Source organism: Choloepus didactylus, chromosome 5, assembly GCF_015220235.1.
Source record: "Choloepus didactylus isolate mChoDid1 chromosome 5, mChoDid1.pri, whole genome shotgun sequence".
In the NCBI taxonomy this organism is placed as follows: domain Eukaryota; kingdom Metazoa; phylum Chordata; class Mammalia; order Pilosa; family Megalonychidae; genus Choloepus; species Choloepus didactylus.
In genome coordinates, this window is record NC_051311.1 from 121,283,744 (window position 1) to 121,310,400 (window position 26,657).

General features: G+C 36.1%; 1 pseudogene; it reads left to right on the forward strand.

The window, feature by feature from the left end:
* The first annotated feature begins 1,862 nt into the window (after positions 1–1,862).
* On the forward strand, positions 1,863–25,597 carry LOC119535419 (annotated as a pseudogene).
* The last annotated feature ends 1,060 nt before the right edge of the window (positions 25,598–26,657 follow it).

The window sequence follows — 26,657 nt, forward strand, 5'->3', positions numbered from 1 at the left end:
AGACTTTGCCAATAAAAGACCTGCCCTACTCCAGATACTAAAGAGAGCTCTACCGACAGAGAAACAAAGTAGAAAGAGATATAGAGAATTTTAACAGACATATATAGAACCTTACATCCCAAATCACCAGGACACTCATTTTTATCTAGGGATCATGTATCTTTCTCCAGAAGGGACCATAGGCTGGGACATAAAATAAGCCTCAATAAATTTAAGAAGAAAAAAGAAAATTGAATATATTCAAAGCACATACTCCAACCACAATGGAATACAAATAGAAGTCAATAATTTTTTGAATTGTAACTCCACTATTTACTTTCTACATGATATAAAATACACAAACTCTAAGGACAAATCAGTGGTTTTGAACTCAATGTAAAATATGTAATTTTTGACAAGAACTATATAAAGGTGGGGGAATGGAGGAGTATAGGAACATAGTTTATGTGTCCTGTAGAAGCTAAGCTGGTATCAAAGAGAAATGGGGGAAGGGGCAATGGGGAGTTAAGAAATGAATGTAGGGTTGCTCTTTGAGGTGAAGGGAAATTTCTAGCAATGGAGGGTGGGAAGGTGATAGCATTACAACATTCTAAATGTGATTAATCCCACTAATGGAATGCTAGGCAGGGGGTGCAATGGGAAGATTTAGACTGTATATATGTTTCCACAGTTGAGAAAAAAAAAAACAACAGTCTAAATAGACAACAATTGAATGCCAAGGATAACCCTGGATAGGATCAGACGATGGAGGACAGGAGGCTCAAAGGGACATAGTTGAGACATAAGAAAAGGAAATATAGAATGTAAGCTTTGTATCATTGTTGAATCTCTTGTACTTCTTAGCTGCACTTAATGGGATTGCATAAAAGAATGCCCTTGTTCATGGGAATTGTATATGAGAATTACAGTGTTTGTTCAAGGATGTGTGCCGCTAGCTCTCATATGTTCAGAAGACAGAGCAATAGAAGATGGATGATAGATAGGGAGGGAGGGAGGGAGGGAAAGAAACAGCAGTGGGACAACAGGTTAAAGTTTGTGGATCAGGGGTATCGAGGGGGTCAGGGAATGCTGGAGTTCTGTGTATGGGGTTTGTATGGTTTTTGCAACTGTTCCTATAACTTTGAATTTATTCCAAAATAAAATGTTAAAAAAAAGAAAAAAAAAAGAAACGAAGCCACAAAAATACCAGAAAGGAAAAGAAATTTTTTAAAATTCTCAGATTCAGAATTCTTTCCAAGTAAAAAATGAAAACCAGAATCCAGAAAGTGAAAATGTTATTTTTACAAATCAATATTTAAAAGCATTTAAACAGTAAAGGTTAAATGTAATAAAGGTCGAAAGAATCAATAAGAAAAGAAACAAATGCTTGCCATATGTCACCGCCTTGATATTAATTGATGAATTCAAGGATAAACAATAAAATTGCTAATAAATCCAGCTGGGTTTTCAATGTCATTGATTTGGTTTATTGTGTTTTGTGGGTATTGTTTTAAAACCAGTCAGCATTTATTTGGTTAAATATTAATTTACTTTGACAGCTTTTTTTTATCATACTATATATAAATAGAGATTAATGTTTCAAATGTCTCCAGCTGGTCTTGTCAAAATTTAAGTATGGTTTAGATAACAGTGGACCAATTAATTAAATTAAAATACAATAATATTACATTGTACAGTGTCCACAAAATGGAAATTATGCATTCTTAAAATTATATTAAAACCATGTATATTCTGGACAATACTATATTGGAAAATAGAAAACTTCAGTAAGAGAAAATGCAACATCAATTAAGTAATAAGCTAAACTAAACAATCATTAATAGGAATTACTTTAAAGAAGAAAACACAATAGATGGCCTGCCATGCTTGTGGATATGCAGGATTTAGCTGCTGTTTACCTGAATCAAACCGCTGTACCACCCTGGATCCTTGCGCCCTCACAGCTCTGCCCTTCTCCTCCCCTGGAAGGTGAGAATGGAGTGGTTGCCCGGACCCTCTAGGGCTGCTGCTGAGGCTGCATGTGGAATAGTAGGCACAAAGGAGAAAAAACCTGTATTTCATGCTGTAATTCAGGCAATTTTTGCCTGTTGTGACCTTTTTTTTTTTCTTAGTTCCCTGAGTTTTCTCTCCATCCACACAACTGCCAACCAGCTTTCATGAGCTCTTTTCTAATCGACGTTTGAGTGAAGAAAATGGTGCTTTCCATTATTTCTCCCAGGTCTTTGGACATCTTCTCATAGAAGTCAAGGTTTTAATGTATATGGCTAATGTTTTTATATAGTTTGGGAAGTTTCTCCTCTTTTCCTAAACAGTAATTTCCCCCCTCCATTGATTTTCTGCAAAATTGAATTTCATTTCCTTGAAGTAGTTCAGGCAGCATTTTAGATTTTCAGCTGAAGTTTTTGAATCTCACATTCTAACTACATTTTCACACTGTAAAAATGCTTGCTCTGGGTGGAGACTTTTGATATCAGCAATAAGTGCTTGGTCACTTGATTTTCTTCCCATAAATTTTTAAATATTTCTTCTTTTCCTCCTTCAAGGTTTTTTTTGTTGTCGTTGTTTGTTTTGGTTTTGGTTTTTTATGGAAACATTTACATTAACAACCTCAGTAAGTTTCTTTGCATTGACTTCTGACTGGTAATCATGGTCTCCATTCTCTGATTCACTCTTTTTGTCTGATTCTTTGTAGCCATCAGTCATGTAATCATCTTTAAAGATAATAAGTAAATTTATCACATGCAGTACAGTTTCAGTGAGAGGTTTTTTACTGGCTGCCTATATTTTATTTTATTCTATTTTATTTTATTTTATTTTTATTTTATTTTTATTTTATGTTTTTTCAGTTCCTATACTCTCATTCCATCCCAGCATCTTCTTGGGCAGACAGTTTTATGTTTTCCTGAAGTTGAATGCTTTCATCAAAACTGTTAATTATTAACTTCTGATATTGCTCTATATTCTTCTGAGAGACCTTTATGATGTTATTGGCCTCAATCATTTGAGACTGAAAGAATTTTGATGTACTGTACCTGTCCTTGAAGATGAGCCATCATCCCTCCATGAAATGACAATTTAGGGGACTCACCTTCCTGTTCTCTGTTGAGAGAGTCTACTGCATCCTCTGATGAAAAGATGGACCTGGTGTCATATTTATTAAGTACTGACAAACAGAGTTTGTAACTTCAGAGGACGGGCCTTGACTGCAGATGATGTGAGGACTTCAAAGCCTTCTGTAATATGTCTAATTGCCTGACTGATTTTATGATATTCTTCAGTTTGAGCTGAAAGTCTTTGGCTAGCTTTTTTTCCCTCAAACTACATTGTTGACATTTTACCGTAATAATAATCAAAGCTGCACACACCAAAATTGCTAAGAAAAATTCAAACAGACTTGGACCTTGTGCCCCAAATTCAGACAAGACTGTCAGGACAACATATAGCTGCTCCAGAACTGGCTGCAGAAATAATTTTGTGGCTGTCAGCAGGCCCTCCATGGCCCCAAAGGACCTGCAGATCTGTCTATGGTCAGTGGTTTGGTTTGGGGGATACAACTGCCTTTCTGGAGTCCTGTGAGTGTTCCATTTCTAACCCTAACAAGTACCTGACCCCAGGACGGACCATGAGTGGAGCTGAAGGAGAGTGGGACAGGTTTTATAAACTAGTTCTCTCTAACTTTGCTCTAAACACTGCTCAATACAAAGGATTATTACTTGTACAGAACACTGAGAGAAATGGAAAAGGCTTATTAACAACCAGAGCAAACCAGCCTGGAGCCATAACTACTCTAGGCCTACCTGGTCCCACAGGAAACCTGGGAGATCCAAGCAAAGCCATGCCATCGTTGATATCCACACAAAAGTGTTTCAGGTTATAACCCTGGGGCAGACTTCTTTAGAGGACTTGTGTATCTATGTGCCAAGGTGAGTCTCCTTTTCTGGATTTAAAGTTTCTTTGTTCAGTCTGGAAGCCTGATCTTGTATAAAAGGTCATAGAAATCTCCCTCCCCTGGGAACAATTTCTTGCAGGATTCATCAACTGTGAGAGTTTATCTATTTTTCTTACCCAACAACTCTTAACATGTGTGTGTCCAGACATGCCCTTTTGCCTGAGCTTCAAATTCATATAATCACCTTTTGTACCCAACATGTCCAAACTTAACTTATTGTAAACTACCCATAAACATACACGGTAGTCCATGATATGGGTTGTGTCTAACTTCCCAGCCTCTACTCTTCATACTTCCTGCTGCACACTTAGTCTCATGGTGTTGAAATTTTATGTTTCTAGGTTATCTCACCCCCTAGATTATATGCTCTTTGAGGATCAGAATTTTGCTTTTTCATCTTGTTTTAGTTTGCTAATGCTGCAGAATGCAAAACACCAGAGATGGGTTGGCTTTTATAAAAAGGGGTTTATTTAGCTACACAGTTACAGTCTTAAGGCCATAAAGTGTCCAAGGTAACACATCAGTAATCGGGTACCTTCACTGGAGGATGGCCAGTGGCGTCCGGAAAACTTCTGTTAGCTGGGAAGGCACGTGGCTGGCATCTGCTCCTAAGTTCTGGTTTCAAAATGGCTTTCTCCCAGGACGTTCCTCTCTAGCAAGCTTGCTTCTCTTCAAAACATCACTCACAGCTGCACTCCATCCAGTCTCTTTGAGTCAGCATGTTTTATATGGCTCCACTGATCAAGGCCCACCCTGAATGGGTGGGGTCACACCTCCATAGGAGTATCCCACCGAAGTCACCACCCACAGCTGGGTGGGGCACATTCCAAGCAAATCTAACCAGCACCAAAACGTCTGTCCCACAAGACCACAAAGATAATGGCATTTGGGGGACACAATACATTCAAACCGGCACATTCCACCCCCTGGACCCCAAAAATGACATTATCTTTCCAAATACAAAATACATTCATTTCATCACAATATCACAAAAACTTAAACCATTTCAGTAACAAAAGTTAAGTACAAAATCCCATCAAACTCAAATATAGGCGTGGTCAGTCCTAAGGCAAACTTTTCCTTTAGCTTGGATCTGTGGACTTAGAACAAGTTATATGCTTCCAATATACAAAGGAGGGACATTCATAGGATAAACATTTCCATTGCCATAAGGAGAAACAGTAAGGAAAACAGGGTTAACAGGAGCAAAACAGTTCTTAAAACCTGCAGGACAAACTCCATTAGATTTCAAAGTCTGAGAGTCATTAACAGAACGATGTTGCATCCGTGGGGCTTGAGAGAGCAGGAGCCTAACCCTTCTTAAGGGCCTTTGTGGCAGCCCTCTTCTCTCCAAATGCTTGGGTGAGTGCTCCAACATTTCCACACATTGGGGAGACCACCTTCTCGGCCCCACCCTCCTCAAACATTGGGGCAGCTCCCGGATTCCCTTCCATCTCCGGGTCACACGCTCAACCCCTTCAGAACAGTGTGGTGGAAGCCAGGCTCTCCCCAATTCCCTGGAAATGTGCTCCACCCTCTTTGGGACCTGAGGTGGCAAAACTCTTCCAGAGCATCGAGGCGGAAAGCCCGCCCTCGACCTCCAGGGCAAACTCACCCTTTCCATGCATGTGGGCTGCTCCGCTCTCCCAGCCCTAAACCTCTTGACTCCAGACCTCAACCTCCATGGCTCTGTCTTTGAAGAGATTTTTCCTTTAATTTTTTCCTTGTCTGTCTCCTCCAGTCCAGACCGGCAATGGCTCCGTCTATAAAGATCTCGCAAAAATTCTGTTGGCTTTGCATGAAGCATGCAGGGGTCAAAGCCATCAGACAATAGGAGTTTCCACAAATCCTTTCTGCTTAACTCCTTATCCAATCTTGGCTTGTCCTCAGGTTGGGCTGTAGCTTCTGGGATTCTACCCACTGGAAGCCCGTAATTTTCCAAGCCATCAACTTCTGGTTTCTTTGAACCCAAGAGTTCAGTTCTAAGTTTCTCTCTCTCTGCTCGCATTTTACTATAAGCTGCAAGGAGAAGCCAGGATACGTCCTCCACACGTAGTCTGGAGATCTCCTCAGCTAAGTATTCCAAGTTGTTGCTTCCAGATTCTTCCTTCCTTCTGACACCAGGACTCAATTTTGCCAAATTCTCTGCCACTTTAAAATAAGGATCGCCTTTCTTCCAGTTTGCAACAACACATTCATCATTTCTGCTCAAGTCCTCATCAGAAGTATCTTTAGACTCCATATTTCCATAACAGTCTCTTTAAAGCAGTTTTGGCCTTTTCTATCAAGCTCCTCACAATTCTTCCAGAATCTTCCCCTTATCCATTTAAAAAGCCATTCCAACATGTTTGGTATTTGCAAACTCAGCAGCAAAAGCACCCCACTCTCGGTACCAAAATCTGTTTTAGTTTGCTAATGCTGCAGAATGCAAAACACCAGAGATGGGTTGGCTTTTATAAAAAGGGGTTTATTTAGCTACACAGTTACAGTCTTAAGGCCATAAAGTGTCCAAGGTAACACATCAGTAATCGGGTACCTTCACTGGAGGATGGCCAATGGCGTCCGGAAAACTTCTGTTAGCTGGGAAGGCACGTGGCTGGCATCTGCTCCTAAGTTCTGGTTTCAAAATGGCTTTCTCCCAGGACGTTCCTCTCTAGCAAGCTTGCTTCTCTTCAAAACATCACTCACAGCTGCACTCCATCCAGTCTCTTTGAGTCAGCATGTTTTATATGGCTCCACTGATCAAGGCCCACCCTGAATGGGTGGGGTCACACCTCCATAGGAGTATCCCACCGAAGTCACCACCCACAGCTGGGTGGGGCACATTCCAAGCAAATCTAACCAGCACCAAAACGTCTGTCCCACAAGACCACAAAGATAATGGCATTTGGGGGACACAATACATTCAAACCGGCACACATCTTTAAATACTCAGTGCCTAACTCAGTTAACAATTACTGTTTGAACTGAGCTGAACTGAGATAAATGGTATCAAATTCGAGCATACATCTGATATTCACTGCTCCATTGCTCACTGGTAGATACTGTGATGCCCTGATGAAAATTGTGATTCTCTATTATTCATAGGTGGCAGCATTCTCCTAAAATTAGAAAAACAAATGAAGATCTGAATTTGTCATTGAAATAATTGATTGCAAAAATTAAAATGGTATTTCCTAATATACAATATGGTCTTTATATGAATAACAACTGCATCATTTTCATTTTTCAGAAATGTTACTTACATAAGGAGAAAAGAACACAATCTGTTAAACTGGGAGCTCTTTGGAGCAAGAGTTTCTCAGTCTTAATTATTCAGTTTCTCCAGGGCCACCTACAAGGCCTCATTGTCTCACCCCTTCCAGTCTGTTCTATGAGCAAGTTTTTGTACTTGCCTCTACGTTTTTCTTTGGTGATATCTATGCAAAAGTGCAAAATTGGTTAAATTTATTTTTGGTAACTTACCTCTTCCTTGACAAATGAAACTGCCTCTCTGGCTATCCCTTAAGTGTTCGTCTTTCATTCCATAAGGCTCTTTCTCAAGTATTCATCAATTATTTTCTAATAAAACATTAATAATATCCTCTGAAATATTTCTGTCATAACACAGGATAGTACTTTAAAAATAATAACACAAAATTACCACAGGTTTTACACTCTCCTATTTTCCAGGTATAAGTAATTATTACCACATGGCATGTAGCCTTCTCCGTACTTAAACAAGCTCAGCACACACAAGGGCATTTGGGGAGTTTTTATTTTTATAAAAATGAAGTTATGTTGTATTTATTTGCATAAAATATTTTTCTGCCCTTAAAATGGATAATGTATATTCCTCCAGGTCCATATGTAAAGATCTAACAGACACAAAATACTCCATGGTGAGGACATATCACAATCTATTCAACATTTCCCTCTTCATGAATAACTGAGTTAATATCAGGTTTTGATAACCTCTCCTTCAAAATGCTTCCATGCAGATCTTTTATACATATTCTTGTACACATATCTTCTTGCCTCTGGAAATTATATACAAATAATTTCTAAGTTGCTAATTTTATTGATAATGCCAAATAAATTTCTGAAAAGCAACAATAATATTCCCATCAACAATAAGCAAGAGTTTCCCTTTCTTCACATTCACGACTACACAGGATAGGAAAATTCATATTATCTTTTGCCAATCTGATGGATCAATAATAATACTGCTTCAATTTCATTTCCCCAACCACTGGTGAGATGAAATTTTTTCATACTTATTGAATAGGTGTATTTCCTCATCTGTGATATTTTTTCTTTGTTACATTTTCCTATTTTCATATTGGATTGTGTTTTCTTATTAGTTTGTAAAACCTTTTGGAATGTTATGAGTACCAATCTTGAATCACCCATATGTGTGACAGATTTTTTCTTATTTACTCATTTGACCCTTGAAACACAAAATTTTAAATGCCAAAGGGCCTGAAGACTGAAGCAATTCAGACTATAACAGTGTAAGAAATTCTTGCCTGGAAACAGCCTTTCCCAGGATTCTTCATTTACACCTTGTAGATAATTAATTTGCTTCAGAATATGCCTACCAGTCAACTACATTTAGGTAAGAGAGACTTGAAGAAGGTGTAGGAAAGGAATTGGACAAAATGGGTGAAACAATTCATATTTGCAAAGAGTACTCTAGCCTCAAAGTACGTTAAAAATATTTGATCCCCACAACCATCATGTGAGGGCAGTACAGAGATATAGCTACCTCTATTTTGCTCATTTTACAGACAAGGATGCTGGTACTGGGAGCTTAAGTGACATAGCCAAGGAAGAACATTTACTAAGACCAAATACTAGGAAACAGGACTTTTGACTTCTAAACTCATAGCATTCTCCACAGTACCATACACTGGTACAACGTAATATAAAACACAACAAAGCAACTTTATAGATGACCTATTGTAATATAGAATTAGAATGAGATAGCTCAGTATTTTTGTAAATATTTTTGTTACAACAGTAAAAAACTCAGATATTAAATGTACAGTTTGATGAAATTTTACAAAATAAACACACCTTTGAAATCACCACAGTTTAAATTTACATCATCATGTCCCAAAAAAAAAAAACAGCCTCATGCCAACTCTCAGTCATTACCCTGCCAAAGTCAACTACGATTTTCTTCCACCATAGTTCTTTATTGCCTTTTTTGAACTTTATTGAATGGAATTATTCAGTGTTTCTCTCTTCTATATTGCTCTTTTACTCAACATTATGTTGTTAAGATATGCCCAATGTTATTGTAGTAAGAGGTAGTTCATAGGATATAGTATTCCATTGTGTGAACAGACCATACTTGATCCATTTTATCATCTATATATATGTGGGTTGTTTGTTTTCTTACAATATTTATATTTTGATTGGAGTTATTATGCCATTTATTTAATGAAATTACTGATATATACTGGTTTAAATATACCAAATTACTATTTTGTTTTCTTTTTTTCTTATCTTTTCTCTGTTCCTGTTTTCATTTCCTTTCTTGCTTTTTTTTGTAGAATAATCACACATTTATTATTATAATAAACATTATTCAACATTCCCTGTTTATTAGCTTGGGTTTATACATTCTTTCTCTTTTCCTTTTCTGGTTACTCTAGAGATTGCAACATTGCTCACTGACTGAATAAACTCTACATTAAATTAGTGCTTTTACCACTTTGTTATATAAGATGTATAATATTCATTATCTCAATAGTCTCTTTTAACAGGTATTTTAATACTAAATATATTTTAATTCTTACATGAGCTTATTATCATCTTGTATTTACTTACATATTTCTCCTTTCTGGCATTCCTCATTTCTTTCTTTTTTCCCTTGTGTCCATATGAAATCATTTATTTTCTGCCTAAAGAACATACATTAGTGTTTCCTTTACTGAGTGTCTGCTAGTAACAAATTCTCTAATTTTAAGTTTCTCTAAAATTGTCTTATTTACCTTCATTTTTTGGGGATATATTGGACGGATGCTGATTTCTAGGTTGAAAGTTATTTTTTTTCCAGTATTTTTAAGATTGTTTTCATTGCTATCTGACTTTCATTGTTTTTAATATAAAGCCCATTCCCTATTAACATCAATATCTGGATCCTCTATGTGTATGTTTCTATTGTCTGATTTTATGTATTTATTTATTTGTTTGGTTTGCAGTGTTTTGGACTTCTTTTCCTGGTATGGCTGGGAGGATTTTTTTCTGAATGTGGTACATCATTCTGGAAAACTGTTGAGATTCTGAATGATTTTACCTTTCTCCTAAAAGGATTTCATTTTCTTTTGACTAAAATTTGTATAAAATCTGTTTTATGCCTAGGGCATGACCCTTCCATTTTTCAATAGAAAGTCTGGTTTACCAGGGTCCCTACACCTTGGCACCTTTAGCTTTTTCACCTCATCACTACAAGTATCTGGTTATTTGTCCATGTGAAGCGTATGATATAGCAAATACCTTTAGAGAATTATAGGAGAATTGGGCTCATGTTTTGCCGTTCCCATTTTCCTGCAATCTTGGACCCTCCATTCTTTTCTGCTTGGTAGCCACCAATATTTAACCCCCTAGTACAAAAATCTGCTGCAAACTCTAGGCTGCTACTTCCTATTCTTCTTCTGTCCTGCGCAGGAAGTTAGCAAGTACCCTGAGCTGGAAAAGCTGCTATGAATGCCAGGATCCTTTTAGCTCACTTCTCTTGGGATCTTGGCCCCTCAAATCATGACTGCCTTTGCTAAACTCTGATGCCTTCAAACAGTTAATCGTTCAGGCTTTTATAGCTGTTCTTAACAGGAATTTTTCTTTTATGTAAGCTACTCCAGATAGCCAAAGAAAGAAATCAAAAGCTTTCTAAATGCCAGGACCCCAAATTAAAAAATAAATATAAATATTGTTATGGGTTGAATTGTGTGCCCCCAAAAAGGTATTTAGAAGTCCTAACTCAGGACTAACTAATTCACATACCTCAGAATGTGAACTTACTTGGAAATGGGGTTATTACAGTTGGACTTAGTTAAATTAAAGTGAGTTCATACTGGAGTAGGGAAGGCCTTTAATCCAGTATGACTGGTGTCCTTATGAGATGGGGAAAAGAGACACAAACACATACAAGAGAGAAGATGGCCATGTGAAGATGGAAGCAGAACATTCTTGTGGGTCAGTCTCTCTTTTAGATGTGACTGTGACAATGCAGTGTTATTGATCCTTCCTGGACCATGTCTTGAATATTTCAGGGTGCCTTGCTCTACTTATTAATTCAAAGAGAAAGTCAAAGCTTTGAGTTGGGTCTTTATGCATAACGCATAACCCAAATAAATGTGACATTCAGTGCAGGTGTTCCCACTCAGTCCACAAGGTTCAGTCTTCTCCCCATGCACCCAAGGTCTCTCACACCGTCAGAAGCAGGAAGATAATTTCATGGAGGAGAGAGTTCCACTTCTAGTGGAATTCAAGTACCACTTCTAATTGATTCAGTAACACCTCAGTTAATGTGATAGGGGCCAAATTTTTATTTTCATGCCCTTTCCACAATAAAATAGGCATATTCATATTGCACCTAGGTTTCTGTATACATCCTTGTATTTTTATTGAAATATTCTGTGTATTTCTTATTTTTCAATCATTCATTTATTCACTAGAATTATAATGCCCCTAACCTCTAATGTCAGCTCTCCTGCATCTCTGCATTCACTGGATCCCAGTTCTCGGTTTCAGTTCAAATCCCCTTCCCCAAAGGAATATACAGGCATCAAGAATTAGGGAGCCAACAACTTTTCTTAACATTTTCACACAGGAGAAAAGAGGAGTGATAGATATTGCATGTCTCAATAATGTTATTGAGAAGTTCTTATTAGTCCTTTGGATCCTTCCCCCATTGCCCAAACCTTTTTCTGTTTTCCCTGAAAGTCTCAACCCTATATACTCTTCCTCCTTCTTGAGTTTCCCTTTGGAAAGCAAGTGTCTCTCCTTCTATAGCAAAATCCCTCTTTCTAAAAACTGGAAAGCCAGGCAGGGCTAGACTGAGGAGGCTCAGTTTGAACCCTAATTCAGGCTATTAAATCATCTCCTCCACAAAGAAAAAAGACAGGCTCTCTCTTCAAAGGCTTCTTTTACCAACTGCTAAGAGAGTGGAGTGTACTTCTTACATGTGTGTGCGAATTGTCTCCCAGTGAGAAATAACCATTATAAGTGGTGAGGAAAGAAGACAACAGAAAGAGCAAAGAGAGAAGTTGGTTCTTCTGTGTCTGGGTGGGTGGTTGTTTGCTTTTGTGGGGAATTGAAGGAATGTGAAGTCTTCAGCACCTCTGTAGAGATGGTCCCTTAACCCCAATCATCCCACACTGCTTTCCACAGAAGGTCCACATGGTCAATGAGGGACCAAAAACGGAAGTGGGAAGAGGAAGGGTCAAAGGCAGCCAATCAAATGTCTCTACAGATTGCTCAGACAAAATAAAGGGTGAGAGATGGTTTACAAGAAATAAGCTATGCTTCCCTCAGAAAAGATGCTCTGTAAGCTTGAAAACTTAGCACTTATCATATGATTTTTGCTCAACTTCTTTTTGTTTTTTTTTCTGCGGTTTTTAAAAGGAAAATATTAATGAATTATTTAGGTGACCCCCTGTCCTGCCATGTATTAGAAATTGTATAATATACACTTAAAACATTTGATCAAGCTAATAGAAACAAAGATAATTTTCACTTTGTCCATGTTTGAGCCAAGCTCTTTAAAATAATAACTATCATTTTTAAAACAAAACTATTTTTAATGTGAATATAAGCAATGAAAAAAGAATGTATATATATATTTTTTAAATCACCCATAATGGCACCACGTAAAGATGACCAACTGTAACAACTTTGATGCACCCTTTTTTTTTTTCTGGTGGGCAGAGATTTAAATAAAGAGAAAGAAACATATTCCCTTGAAAGCTGATTGTGATGACAGCATCAGGAACTAAGATGGAAAGCCATACGAAGAAGGTTGTTGGATAGCTTTTTCTTCCTTCCTGAAAATTTTCCAGCTAAATTTTTTTTTTGAAAAATTCTCAAGTAAGGGGTAGAGTCAGGTTTTATGGGGCTTCAAGTTTATCTAATTTGGGGCCCTCCTTATAAAAAAGAATACAAAATTATGTATGCAAAATCAGATGCAAAAGTGAGTACTTAGAGAAATATCACAATGTATTATATATTTTAAAAAGCTGACAGATATACCATAAACATCACAAAATGCAAACAAGAGGAATACTTTTATTGATAATTGCCTCACACACTTCTGTAATACTCTTTCCTACTCATTTTGACTGCATACTCTTCGAGTGCTGTGACAATCATGTTATTCTAATATTTTCTGTAAAAAGAATAGGAAGATAATTCATTCTTGCCTCTATCATGGTTGGTAGAAATTAATCTCCTTTTAATTAAAAATATAGAAAAAAACTTCTTTCACTAGTGTTATCATGTATGCTGTTAAGGTTGTCAAATTTGGGAAAACTTTTATGAAGTTTCCTCCATTTATAAGTTATAAAATTTAGACAAATTTCCACAAAGTGACTAGCTTTTGGCTACCTATATTTCAAGCAGATATTTTGCCTCCATTACTCACACACTTCTAGCATCAGGCCTTGTTGGACATGTTAATAGTGTCATATGCCTCTGACTTGGTTGCATACATCCTTGTGACATGACACCAGATGAGCTAGCAGAGTGGATGATAGAAAGTCATTCTTATACAGAGACAGCAGTGACATAGCTATCCATGGAAGAGACTGGTGAACCACATAACTATATCATATTGTATTCAATCTCAATGCATCCCCAATGCAACTTCCTTTTTAGCCAGATCTCAAAAATGCCTGCAGTCCCTCCAACTCCACTAACCATTAGAAAAGTATAAAGAATGCGAAGTGAAGAAAGGACAGTCTTAACTGATTTCAGATAAAATACTTTACTTTTGCAAATTGTAGAAAAGCATATGATCACACACATTGCTAGTTTCCCTTGCAAGGCCTTGGAAGGGATCATTGGTAATAAGAGACCCTGAAGCTTATTCTTCAATAGCTTCCTGATTAAATTCACCTCTGGCTCAAGAGTTATGCTTTGTTTTACAAAAAGATGGTATCCTGAAATTCTTCCTTCACCCCAAACTTGAAAACTCATCATGGACATGGATGAGGCCATGTGGCAGAGAGAATCCTCACACCTCCATGAATATTTCCTCAGTTGAGTAGATCTCTTTCCTTACCAAAGATTATTTCAGTGACTTGGACTAATAAAATTAGCAGTGGATTTAAATAATGATCATTTGTTTACATTATAAAGGCAAAAATAATAATAGTTAGCTTACCTGCAATAGTGTTTCCTTATTATTTATATGGTATTTTTAACTTTTTAAACATTTCCATAAAGCATGATGGAAATTATTAACTAGATTCACTGTCACTAGTAAAAATCCAGATAATATATATAAATATGGACTAGTAAAAAGACCCATCATCTCACTTATATAAATAGAACAAAATCTGCATTTGCCTACAATGCAGTGAATTAATGTGTAAGCAAAAACAGCGGAAACTACCATCCCTCCCGCATGTAAACATATGTCATTCTGTATATACAAACTATCTCTATAACAAAATGAAATTTAAATAAATGAGATTGTAAACCATAGTGCATTATCTTAATAAAAATTATATTTAATCACTTTTATTATATCACAGATTTAGACAATTACTTTATAACCTAGTTACAAATGATCAAAGTTAAAATGATATTCCTGTATTAGTTACACAAGAATAAGAAAATAATTTATTATTAAAATATCTGTATTTTGATGATATATTATGGCTAAAAAAGATTTAAGTGGTAATAAAATATGTACTTTTCCCTTTTCATATGTAATGTAAAAAGTATCATAATTAGAAAGTTTTATTTCAAATAAAATATAAAGAAAAAATGAAAGCTATATTTACAAACATAGATACCCAATAGGCATTCTGCTTTTTGTTTAAGTGACAATCTCAACAGATCAGCAGTGTGCTAGTTATCCAGAAAAACAAATTCAGAACACTAATTTTAGCTGGGGAGCAATAAATCCACTGTCATATTGCTTGATGAACATAGATCAATATTCTGAATGTACATTTATATGACACCCAAAAGCAACTTTTTATAGACAGTCAAATTGTGAACATGATCATGTCTGGATTATTTCCTATGGGGGGGGAAATTATTTGAGAGAGTATTCCAAGGAAACCAGTCTTTGCATTCACAAATGATCCCTTTTTTAAGCAAATACTTTTTTTAATGTGCCAATAAAAATGCTATAACACTAAATTAGAGTCTCACAAGCTTACTTGAAATTAAATTTAACCTTTGGAAACAAATAAATGCAATTATGACCCAACTGCATTTTGTATTGACCCATCTTAGAAACTGAAATTGTGTCCCACAAAATGATATGTAGAAAGAAGTACCATTTTCCATTACATCAGAATGTAAACTTTTTTGGAAATAAGGTGGTTACAGATGAAATTAGGCAAGTTAAATGAAATCATATTGGGGTGGTCCTTAATCAGAAGAAGAAATTTGGACAGAGCTGTACGGAGAGAGAAGACTGCCATGTGACAGAGCCAAGGGTTAAGTTATGCCACGTGCCAAAGAATGCAATGGATTACTGGCAAGCCACCAACAGAACCCTATAGTCTTTGGAGGAAACATGGACTGGTTGACATATTGATTTTGGACTTCGAGTCTCCAGAACTGTGAGACAATAAGTTTCTGTTGTTTTAACCCTCTGAGTTTGTGGTACTTTGTTATGGCAGACCTTGGAAACTAAGAAAATCCACCATTGATTTGGGCTTAAATTTTCATTGAACTTTATCTACAGCAATTTTTGAAAAAGATAAAATCCACAGATAACTGGCCAAGAATCTATTTATCACCATACCCAATGTGTTAAAATCTTAATTGTTTTAACAATTAATTACTTACTATAACCTCCCAATCCATCTATCTCTTTTCCTTAGGACAGGGCTCATCTGGGGTCCATAATGAATCAATCTCAGATTCTGCAAAACCACTGAAATTATATCCGTAATTTTGTTTCGTTAAAAAAAAAAGCATTTTTAACAGAACAACATTTATAGAGTTCATCAGATTCTCAAAATATCTGTAACCTGAAAGGCCTCAATACCTAATTGACATCACTGTCACCTGCAATGTTGGAAAGTGAAAATCTAGAATCTAAGAAAGTTGTTGAAGTCCCTAGGAGACCACTTTTGTATCCAACTGAATTTTCAAACCAATAAGTTAATTTTGTGTTTATTTATTATTTGTTTCACCCAGCATAGATTTCCCTCTTCCTCCACTGCAAACCAGTAAATTGTCACAGAAAATACTTAAAAATGAAGAAGTATTCAGAAATCTTTTGCCTAGTTCTTTTGAAAAAACTCAATATTAGTAATGGGATCATAGATAAGTGTGAAGATGAGAAAAGATATAAGGACAGTATTCTATAGAAGTAAAGCTATAGAAGAAAGTTTGCTACTTAACAGGACTAAAACCTAAGGCTATGTATTTTTCTTTTACTTCCAATCATGTAACAAGAACCATAATTTCCGTTCAAGGTAAATAAAAGGGAGTTTCAAAGTGGTTCACTCATTTTTTATACTTAATGTAAGGTTATTTTTAAAATATGAAATAAACACTCCTTTTTGTTTCTTTGTGATATGTTTCCTTTGCCAGAAAAGAGCCTATGTAAAAGTGTAGTCTGTCCTCATTTTTTTCCACTTAACATTTCATCACTCTGTTGTCTACTTCCTAATAAGCCTTTGTAACTTATTTTTATTCCCTTTTTTGGCTTATTAATTGTGGGTATCCACTGATATTTAACTTAATAAAACTGACAGTTGGGAAATTGCCGATAAATGCAGGCAGGATTGCATCTCTCAAGATATGATTTCCAGAAATCCACTGTAAAAAAGAAAACTTTCTGTGTTGCATTTTAATGTCCCTAAATGAGGAGTATACTCGTCCTTCCTTTTTTGTTTTTTGTTTGAGCTAGTCCTAAATGTGTAAGACAGCATCCTTATTTTTTTTATAGGGCTGCATTTGGCTTCCAAGTACTTTTGTATAGGAACCAGAGTTTCATTACATTTAATTTCTTTAAAATATTAAAAATAAATATCTTACTGATACCTCCATTATTGAAATTAAAAAATAAATTAAAACAGCCAGAATTCAGGGTACAAAGTAGATAAAATTCTCTTGTTTATAAAAAACAGAATAGGTTTATTGGGTCTGCTAGGCCCTTATACACTAGTAATACCATCTTTATCAGATGGTTTGGTTCATCAGTCACCCATTTTCATATACTTTATAAAGTGTAAATTCATTTGAGATAAAAATCAGAATTTGCACATTATAAATTCTAACAATTCTCCACAGGAAAACAATGGGAAATCTTAGGTGCTTAGCATCAGCATCAGTGATTTCAGAATAGTTTTTAAGTTTCAGTTTGAGAGGTAATTTTGCCCTTCATAAAATATATATGCATTCCAACAAAGAAGAGTATTAGGAAAGAGTTTTATTGAGGGGTAAAAGCATTTCAGTCTTCCTTTTATCGTGCTGAATGATATATGGTTTTATTATAATATTTTCTGAACTCTTGTATGTGTGAGGACTGATTAAAACCACTTGAAATAGCTAAGGGAATTTTATAACTTCTCTGTAACTTATTCATAAATTCACTGACTAGACCAGGTAAAGGGATATTCATATGGCTTAATTCAGTGAGTACATAAAATGGGATGTTCCAAAAGACCAGAAAGAAAAGAGTTTCTGCTCCTTCTTATTCATAAACGCCACAGGAAAGCAATAGTATACTTGCAAATGAAAAAAAAAAAAACAAAAAACGTATTTTTTGACATTAGTTTTACTCTGCATGTAAGATATTCATCTCACTCTTCCAGTCATAGGTATGGATAGATGACTTCACTTCTCCTTTCAAGGAGATGAAGGAAAATACAAAGCAAGATCTAAAGGATATCAGAAAAACAATGAATGAACAATATGAGAATCTCAATTCCAAATTGGAAAGAAAGAAGTAAAACTTTTCCTATCTACAGATGACATGATCCTATATACAGAAAAATCTTAAAAAATCCATGACAGAGCTCCTAGAGCTAATAAATGAATTCACCAAAGTGGCAAGAGATAAGATTAACACCTGAAAATCAGCAGTGTTTCTATACACTAGTAGTGAACAATCTGAAGAAGAAATGAAGAAAAAAATCCATTTACAATAGCAACTAACAGAATCAAATATCTAGAGATAAATCAAATCAAGGAAGTAAAAGTCTTGTTCACAGAAAACTACAAAGCATTGCTAAAAGAAATAAAAGAAGATCTAAATTAATGGAAGGACATTCTGTGCTTATGGAAAACTATATATTGTTAAGATGTCATTTCTACCCAAAATGATTTACAGACTCAGTGTAATCCCAATCAAAATTCCAACAGCCTTCTTTGCAGAAATGGAAAATCCAATCATCAAATTTATTTGGAAGGATAAGGGGCCTTGAATAGCCAAAGTCATTTTGAAAAGGAAGAACGAAGCTGGAGGACTCATACTTATTGAACTTAAAACTTATTATAACACCACAGTAATCAAAGCAGCATGGTATTGGCACAAGGACAGACATATAGACCAATGGAATCCAATTGAGAGTTCAAAAATTAACCCTCCTATCTATGGCCATTTTGGGCAAGGAAAAGAATAATTAGAAAATTATTGGAAAAATAATTGGAAAAGAATAACATTGTCAACAAATGGTACCAGGGAAACTGGACCACAATATGCCAAAGAATGAAGGTGAGGGAAGAAGATGGTGGCATAGAGAGGGGTGGAAGCTAGTTTTTCCCCCTGGAACAACTAATAAACAACCAGGAACAGCTAGTGAATAGTCTAGAATAATTGCAGGGGGACAAAAGTGACCGTCCACTAATCATACACCAACCTGAATTGGGACAAATGCCTGAGATCACAGCATAAAATCTGTAAGTAAAATCTGTGGATCCAAGCCAGGGGCCCCGTACCCCATGGCCCAAACTGCAAAGCCTCGTGGTGCTAGAGAGCAGCACTCTCTGAGCAAGCAAATATAGCTCAGCTGAGTTCCATCTGAGGTTTTAATTAACAAACGTGGACTGCTCAATACAAGCTACAAATCCCCAACAAGCAGACAGAGGCTTTTGGTGACAACTGACCTTGGAGAGCCGGAGGGTGGCCGCGGACTGGCCCTGAAGGGGGCTTTCTGTCCCTTTTTTGGCTCAGTGGAGAAAGCCTCAGCCATTTTCAGTTCCCAGCACTCTGACCCAGACAAGGGTGGAGATAGCACAGGCAGAGAGACTATTCAAATATAAATGACCTCTCCCTAGGGGGTGTATCTTCCCTAAGAGGAAGAAGGTGTTGCCAAGCTTTACTGCCCACTTTCCATTCAGAACCAGACCCCAGAGCCTGGGGGAAAACAGCCATGGGCCACACCTCCTTAGTTAGGAGCTACAGGCTGACAGGTGCCACCTGCTGGACAGAAAAGCACAGTGACTTGAGGCCTCACAGGGTGTATCAATCTTCTAAGACACCCTCAGGGAAACCGGATACTATTCCCTCTTTACAAGACCTGAGCTTGTTCTGGTCTGGGAAAACCTGATTGGGCTAACCAAGGAAGCCAGATGCCTAGACAACAGAAAACTACAACCTACACTAAGAAAAATGAAGTTATGGCCCAGTCAAAGGAACAAATTTACACTTCAACTGAGATACAGGAATTGAAACAACTAATGCTAAATCAATTCAAAAAGTTTAGGGAAGATACGGCAAAAGAGATGAAGTGTATAATGAAAACACTGGGCATACCTAAGGTAGAAATCAAAAGTTTGAAAAAACAACTGGCAGAATCTATGGAAATGAAAGGCACAACACAAGAGATGAAAGACACAGTGGAGACTTACAACAGCAGATCTCAGGAGACAGAGAAAACACTCAGGAACTGTAGAACAAGACAACTGAAAGCCTACACACAAAAGAAAAGATAGAGAAAAGAATGGAAAAATATGAACAATGTCTCTGGGAATTGAAGGACAACACAAAATTCAGGAATGTACATGTCATGGGTGTCCCAGAAGGAGAAAAGAAGGGAAAGGGGGAGGCAATAATAGAGGAAATAATCAGTGAAAATTTCCCATCTCTTATGAAAGACATAAAATTATAGATCCAAGATGCACAGCCTACCCCAAACAGAATAGATCTCAATAGGCCTGTGCCAAGACACTTAATAATCGGATTATCAAACGTCAAACATATAGAGATAATCCTGAAAGCAGCAAGAGAAAAGCGATCCATCACATACAAAGGAAGGTTGATAAGACTATGTGCAGATTTCTCAATAGAAACCATGGAGGAAAGAAGACAGTGGTGTGATATATTTAAGATACTGTTAGAGAAAAACCACCAATCAAGAAGCCTATATCCAGCAAAACTGTCCTTCAAATATGAGGGAGTTTAAAATATTCTCTGACACACAGACAGTGATAGAGTGAAACCTAGGGTGTTCAACGATTGTTGATGGTGCTGAATACATAAATACATGACTATACAAGGAACCAATGATTGTTTACTTAAGACGGAATGTATGGTGTGTGAACAAAACCGTCTTAAAAAAAATGGGTTGATGAAGAAACCTTGAGGGCACTATATTGAGTGAAATAAGACAGACAGATAAAGACAAATATTGCAGGGTCTCACTGATATGAACTAATTATAATATGCAAACTCATAGACATGAAATATAAGTTACCAGGATATAGAACGAGGCTAAAGAATGGGGAGTGGTTGCTTAGTATGAGCAGAATGTTCAACTAGGGTGAACTTAAATGTTTGGAAATGGACAGAGGGGATGGTAGCACATTGTGAGAATAAGTAACAGTGCTGAATGGTGTGTGAAGGTAGTGGAAAGTCACATATGTCACCAGAAGGAAAGTTGGAGGTTAAAAGATGGGAATGTATGAAACAGTGAATCTTGTGGTGGACAATGTCCATGATTAACTGTACAAATATTAGAAATCTCTCTCATGAACTAGAACAAATGTGTGACACTGTAACAGAAGTTAATAATAAAGGGGCATATAGGAAAAATATACATATACCTATTGCAAATAATATACTACAGTTAATAATATTTTAACATTCTTTCATCAACAGTAACAAATGTACTATACCAAAACTATGAATCAATAATGGAGAGGGAGTGATTAGGGGTATGGGAGGATTTGAGTTTCTTTTTTTGTCTTTATTTCTTTTCTGGGGTAATGAAAATGTTCTAAAAATTGAAAAAATATTAATTGTGATGGATGCAGAGCTGTATGATGGGCAATTGATTGTACACTTTGGATCTTTGGATAATTGTATGGTATGTGAACAATCTCAATAAAAGAAATTTTTTTAAATAAGATAATTAAAAAAAGAATGAAGGTGTAGCCCTTTATTCCTCACCCCATATACAAAAATCAGCTCAAGGTGGATCAAAGACCTAAATATAAGAGCCAGAACTATAAAATTCCTAGAAGAAAATGTAGGGAAGCATCTTCTGGACCTTGTGTTAAGCAATAGTTTCTTAGACTTAATACCCAAACCACAAGCAGCAAAATAAAAAAATACACAAACAGGACTTCATCAAACTTGAAAACTTTATGCATCAAAGGATTTTATCGTGAAAGTAAAATGACAACCTACACAAAGGGGAAAAAATTGGAAACACATATCCAGTAAGGGTTTAGTATCCAGAATAAAGAAATCCTTGAACTCAACAACAAAAAGACAAAATTACACAGTTTAAAAATGGGCAAAAGACTTGAATATGCATCTCTCCAAAGAAGATATACAAATGGCCAAAAGGCACATGAAATGATGCTCAATGTCATTAGCTATTAAGGAAATGCAAATCAAAACCACAGTGAGATACCTTTTCACACGTACTATAATGGCTACTATTAAAAAAAAACAGAAAACTACAAGTAGTGGAGAAGATGTGAAGAAATTGGAAAGCTCATTTATTGCTGGTGGGAATGTAAAATGGTGCAGCTGCTATGGAAGACAGTTTGGGAACTCCTCAGAAAGTTAAGTATAGAATGACCATATGATCCAGTAATCCAAGTTCTAAGTATATACCCAAAAGAATTGAAAGCAGGGACTCAAACAGGTACTTGCCCACCAGTGTTCATGGCACCATTATTCACAATTGCCAAAAGATGGAAGCAATTAATATGTCAATCAATGATGAATGAATAATCAAAATATGGAATATATACATAATGGAATAGTATTCAGCCATAAAAAAGAATGAAGTTCTGATTCATAAGACAACATGGATGTTGTCAATGGATGACAACAATTGGATGAATTCAATCATGTTGAGTGAAATAAGCCAGACAAAAAGGACAGATATTGTATAATTTCACAGACATGAAACAATTAGAATAAGCAAACTCAGAGTCAGAATACAGAATATAGGTTACCAGGGGACAGAGTGCGGGTAGGGATTAGGAAGTTAAGCCTTAAAATGTACAGTTTCTATTTGGGGCAATGGAAAAATTTTGGTAATGGATGGTAGCACAACATTGTGAATATAGTTAGCAGCACTGAATTATGTATTTAGATGTAGTTAAAAGAGGAAATTTTAGGTTGTATATATAGTTACTGGAATACAACTTTTAAAAAATTCATGGAACTGCATAACACAAACAGTGAACCCTAAATTAAACCATGAACTATAGTTAATAGTACAATTATAAAACTGTGCTTTCATCAACTATAGCAAATGTACCACACAAATGTCAGTTGTTAATAATAGGGTGGTGTATGGAACCCTATATTTTATATATGATTTCTGTAAACCCACAATTTCCCTAATTTAAAAAAAATAATAATTAAAACAGATTTTTTGGAAAATGGAAGATTGAGATTAATTGAATTTTTATTTTAACTAGGAACCAGAATCCCTTAGAGGTCTGTAGTATGTGAGTACTCATTTATTAGATCCTTTTAATTGCAACCATTAAATATTTATAGCCCATTTCAGAGAGGTAATTTAGGACACTAAGTTATAGACTGTCCAAACCCCATTTCTTTTTCTCCTTGCCCCCAGGCTCATGACACTGGTCTAGAGTTAGGATTGAGGTAAGGTTTCTTTATCTACACTTGGAACTGGGGATTCCTCCATAGGTGATGGTGCAGGGGAAAAGCATTCACTAGGCCAAATCATGGTTTATAGACAAAAAAGACCAAGTCCGGAAATCAGAAGCAAATTGATGTAGGGGTCACAAAACTAGGATTATAAGAGAGAGAGAGAAATGTGATAAACCTTGCTGCATTTTGGATAGCCATGATGTATGGAAGATGCATGAGGAGGAGGATGAAGGTAGCAGGAGAGGTTACACAGTTAAGTTAGCCTTGACACTTTCTTCGTGGGCTGGTGGATGTATGTTTTATGGAAGGCCCTGAGAAGCATTAGAATCCAGGATCAGTGTGGATGTGATGGCAAATCTAGTCCACTGCTTTTTCTATTTTCAATGCCCTTATAACCTCATTTTTTAGCTTTTCTGTTGAAAATCTTTCTAAACTATAATCATTATTTTCTGCTGTGGCAAGCATAGGATGGGGACAGACATTTTTATAGTAGTCATAGTAGCTAATATTTGTTGAGTGCTGGGTATAACTCAGACACAAAACTAAAGACTTTGAGAGCCATATCTTATTTTTGGAAGTAGTAACTGTTTATTTACATTTTACAGTTAATGTAACTAAAGTTCAGAAGAAATATGTGACATCACCTTGTAATGAAAAAAAAAAAAAAAGCTCATTTTAACACAGAGATAATTATGCCCTCTGCTGTCGGTTAGAAGCTTCTGTACTATCTACCTTTTGAAATGATGTGTTTCAACATAAGCATTACATCATGTCAGCTTGTGGATTAATTATACATTACTTTTATCACTCTGGTTTACTGACCTTCATGTCAGCATTTTACCAGGGAGGCTGTAGAATAATGAGAGATCATTTAGGAAACAGACAGATTCTTATAAAAAATTTAGATCTCAGGAGCTGATTTTCAAGTCTAGAGAGGAAATTGCCTTTGGTGGGGGTGTAACGGGGGTGGAAAATTTATTATAGTGTACTGGAATTATTACTGAGCAAAAAGTGTGCTGGGAAAAGAGCCACATCTGAGACTGGACACCTGTGGCAATTAATAGGATATAATTATCTGTCCTGTGGATATGGTATTTGGCATTAGGAAAAAAACAAAAGACAAAAAGAAAATTGCGGTAACCTCAATAAAACAAATTTATAATCAAACATTTTGGCAAGATTGACTAAGAGTGAAAAATGAATACCGCCACTATGGCACTTTTTCCTAGGATGTAATTGGAAGACCTAACCATCAATCAAATCCTTGGATTTGCATTCCCCCTGTTTCATTTGAGGAACACCAGATTGGAAAAGTAGTCTCTGATATTCTTCCTTAGGGGAAAAGTCTAGTTTAGGACTGTGCCTATGATCCAGAAATTACCAAATGATCAGATTTCTCAGTGCTGTGTGTTACTATCCACAAGATCCCCCTGGAAGAGGTGTTTAAAACCAGCCACAAAGAAAAGCTGAGATTTGTGGTAAGATTTTACTCCTCCTTTTTATCAGCTATTCCTCTTGTTATTATGTCAGCAGAATTTATCACAGGAATTATAGTAGATGGATTTCTAATAATCGTGAACTGTAATGAATTGATCAAAAGCAGAAAACTAACACCAATGCAACTCCTATTTATATGCACAGGGATGTCTAGATTTGGTCTGCAGATCATGTTAATGGTACAAAGTTTTTTCTCTGTGTTCTTACCACTCTTTTATCAGGTAAAAATTTATGGTGCAATGATACTTTCCATTTAGATAGTTTTCAGCTCTAAAAGTCTATGGTTTGCCACCTGCCTTTCTGTATTTTACTGCCTCAAGATTTTAGGCTTCTCCCAGACCTATTTTCTTTGGCTGAAATTCAGGATCTCAAAGTTAATGTCTTGTCTGCTTCTGGGAAGCCTGCTGGCTTTCATGAGTATCGGAGTTCTGTGTATGAATATAGATTACCCTAAAAATGTGGAAAATGATGTCCTCAGGAACACCACTCAAAAGAGGACTGAATGCAGGATAAAGCATATTAATGAAGTGCTTCTTGTCAACTTAGTATTAATATTCCTTCCCTCTAGCCATATTTGTAATGTGCATTTTTATTCATCTTTTTTTACAAACATACTCATTGGATGCAAAACAGAGCTCGTTGGTTTTAAAATTGCCAGCACAGAAGCCGATATAAATGCGTTAAAAACAGTCATAACTTTCCTTTTTTTTTTTTTTGCTGCTTTCATGGAAAATATGGCATTTAATATTCCTTATGGGAGTCAGCAGTTCTTTGTGGTGAAGGATGTAATGGCACCATATCCCTCTGACCATTCAGTTATAACAATCTTGAGTAATTCTAAATTCCAGCAACCATTCAGTAGAATTCTCTGCCTCAAAAATAATTGATGAGGAGGAGGATCAATGTAATATATTTTGTATTTTCTTGACATATGTTCAATGGACTTCCCTTTGTTTTGTGTACTTTCCTTGGCAATTTCCTGCCCATCTTCCACTACCAAGACACATGAGACAATAAATTTGATGTTAGATGGGTACGATGTCTCTGTTTCCAGGATTTGTGTGTTCTTACAAGTTTTGTGATACACATTTGAATAACAAGGTTTTATGTTGGAGTGACAGTTGTGTCAGAAATCAGAAAAAATTACTAACACTTCATTTGATGGACTGATGTAGTCTGTCTTCTGTCTTCCCAGATCATTGACTATCTTCTGGTTTAGATAAGGAAAAGCACCTTGAGTTAGTTTAAGACTTGAAACAGTATAGTAATAATTTGATTATTTTGGTGAACAGAACTATTTTTCAAAGAGATTCATTAACATAGATATTAGTAAAATGTAATCTATTTGTTGAAAGTTTTATGTCATTGAAGTGTACCCAGATAGGCTGAAAGCCTTATTTCCCTTTTGATTTCAGTTACTGCTTCAAGTTGGTAGATGATACAGTGCAAATAAAGCTGGCATGCATGTGCACACACATACATAATCCAGGGCCTCCATTTTTTACAGGACAAAGAAATCTCTAAAGTATTAAGCTCACCTCAGAGAGAATGTGAGAGAAGTTGCTGACAATAAAGTCCCAGCAAGACAACGTTCAACTGATGTTTTAACTTTTCTCCGACTGGAATATTGCCTCAGGCATAGCCATAGCAACTGGCTTGAAGATCTAAGGTAAGAACTTTGAAATCTCTTGCCAGATTTGAATGGATTCTGCTCTTTAAGATCGCAATTAGTCTTGCTTTGGGGGAGAAAAATATTTCTTACGATATCTTACATCTTTTAGATATCTGTTTGAATCTGTAACTTTCTCTTTAGCCCCTAAACAGAACAAAACAAAACAAAACAAAAAGATATATAGTTGTTTAATTGTAAATAAATCATAGTTAAACTGTATTAAAAGTTATCAGGGATGGAAAGGGAAAAAACAACCATGTTCGTGGGTGCATTTT